The following is a 2,496-nucleotide window of genomic DNA, read 5'->3' on the forward strand; positions in this document are numbered from 1 at the left end:
AGCATCATATAGATCTGAGCAACAGCTAGATTCTTGGGTTTACTTCTTCCTTGCTGCTAAATGGACACATTACTTTCTGTAACTTCCCACCAATGTGTAGGCAATTATAATACCCAAAAATAGAGCAAATAGTATTACAGTTCCTTTAGCTTTAAAGATGAGTGTAAATCAATCCACAGCAGGCTGCGTAACTTGCTGAGATGTGCAGAAGTTGTCGTGGCCGAGTGGTTAAGGCGATGGACTAGAAATCCATTGGGGTCTCCCCGCGCAGGTTCGAATCCTGCCGACAACGAGTTATCTTTAGTAAAAAAAAAAAACAGTCAATACAATGTAATTTCAACACTTCAGGCTTCTCTCTGGAGCTCTAGTAACAATAGGTCGGTGAGCCAATCAGAAGAGAGTGATTGAATAAAAATATAGCAGATTTCAGGTTAAACATTGAAGAAACCAAATCCTGCAAGGCTGGATGGTGGGTCCAGGTGGGCGGGTCTTGGGGCATGACTGAGAGCGGTGACTGCTTTGTAGTGACATCACAAAGTTACAGAAGGAAAACGACATTGTCCTCAGTAGGTAATGAAAATGTACCACCCCACCAAACGTCTCCTCAGTGAGAGAGATAGTTCTGGCCTCTGGCTGTGGGTGAATGATTTGTGCAATAGATGAACAACTGTGTCAGAAAATATCTGGATCCTTAGCAAAATGCCAAAAGTTCACACAAATATAGAGCCAAAAGTCTGAGACCACTCTCCCATGTGAGACCGTTAGTAGCATAATTTCTAGTAGGGATGGAGGCGTCACATCCTTCTCACTTTTAGGGCGATTTTCTCTCTAAACTCTCTGTAAACATTGTTCTCTGACTGACCACAGTCCAGCTGAGAGAAAATCTGAGCTGATTAAAATGTTGATACCCTTCTCTGAGTCACCTTCAGTTATTTCTGTGAGCTCAAAGCATTTAAGCTTTGCAAGCAGTGGCAAGGTGCTGCTTCATGCAGATCTTCACTGGAAAGCGATAGTTTGGGTTATTTGATGTGGGGTTGTGTGAGGTCGTTATCTGTAGTCGGTGTATTACCTGCAGAAGATTCAGATCAGTACGTTGCCAGTTAAAAGCACCGGCACAGAATCTGAGTGATGTGCTGCTGTGGGTGGGGCCGTCCAGATAAATAATGCCCACAGAAAATAAACATTATCAGTTGAAGAGTACACTTCTTTTGAATATTTTCACCACTTTGTGTTGCCATCAAACAGCTCTCTCCTTTGGAACTACATTTTTTTCAACCCTTGAACTACCGTATTCCTACGCACAAGTGAACCTACGCAGTCAGACAGCGCTAAGCGTAGGTGCACTTGGGTTCAAAAACTGTAGTGCCAAAGGAAAGGGCTGTTTGATGGCAAGATAAAGTGGTGAAAATATCCAAAATAAGGCGATTACTCAACTATGGCTAATTTCAAGAGTCTAACCTTTTTTTTTTTTTGTACCATTTGGAAATGAAAAGATACTTGGTAGGAAAAGAGCATTAAAATTTCAAAAGCACAACAGCATGGCTTGAAAAATTATTAACTGTGGTTTTGGTTTTGTGGTTTAAAGCGTCTCATTTACAGTAAATGAGGTAAAATATGCAAAAGCTTTGTCTGTTCCCACAATAATTCATATATGCAGTCGGCATACAGTCCTAGAGTTGCATCTTCTTTTTTTTTTCCCCTATTGGAACAACAGCGTCTTCCTCCTGTGAGAAGCAGTAAAAAAAAGTCCAGCTGATTTGCCTTTAAATCCGACCTGGTGGCACACACTCATCCAAAATGCAGTGTCAAGGCCAGGAGAGGCTGCCAACCCTCTTGGCGATGGCCTTGCTTATTTATGGTAATTATACTAATACCTCAAAACTAATGTAGTGATAATGATTGATTTTTAAAATGCTGCATGCTGCACCATTAAGATGAAAATTATCACAAAATAGCTGCAGAGGCTGGGATTTTCTTTGACCTTTTCCATAATTACTTCACCCGTTGTCTGCCAAAATGCCCCCCAACCACCACCACCTCCCCTCCCTCACGCCACCACTCGCACGACTAAGACATGCTATGAAATGTGTGCACCATGGGATGCACTTTACTAGCATACTAGCGGGAACTGTCATGTGTGTTTTGTGTTGGCATAGTATGAGTAAAGGAAGCTGTTAGGATTTCAGATTTTCACAGAGGAAGAATCGCTGTGTTCGTCTTCCTGCAGACTGTCGCAGATGTCGTCATCTCTGTAAATATTCTTCCTTCTAAACTCAGCTAAAAAGGAATATTTTCCAAAGAGTGCAGCTACATCGGGAGGTCGCTCTCCTTTGCCAAGCCTTGATTTTTTTTTTGTTGTTGTCAGCCTGTACTTTCTTCTTTGTGTAATCTGAAAACTGCAAACTGCTTTGTGCAGAGTGGAAGACTGAGACGTTTGCTCTGCTGTAAACAGCCGTGCTTTTTTTTTTTCTTCCTCCCCCTCTTTTCACTCGTTTT

The 2,496-nt window shown here is 41.9% G+C and overlaps 1 non-coding gene across 1 annotated transcript; it reads left to right on the forward strand.

The window, feature by feature from the left end:
- Positions 1 to 210: 210 nt before the first annotated feature.
- trnas-aga (transfer RNA serine (anticodon AGA)) lies at positions 211 to 292 on the forward strand. The gene has a single exon. It is a non-coding gene; the product is annotated as a tRNA-Ser (tRNA).
- The last annotated feature ends 2,204 nt before the right edge of the window (positions 293 to 2,496 follow it).

The sequence above is a fragment of the Seriola aureovittata genome, chromosome 12 (assembly GCF_021018895.1).
Source record: "Seriola aureovittata isolate HTS-2021-v1 ecotype China chromosome 12, ASM2101889v1, whole genome shotgun sequence".
Taxonomy (NCBI): domain Eukaryota; kingdom Metazoa; phylum Chordata; class Actinopteri; order Carangiformes; family Carangidae; genus Seriola; species Seriola aureovittata.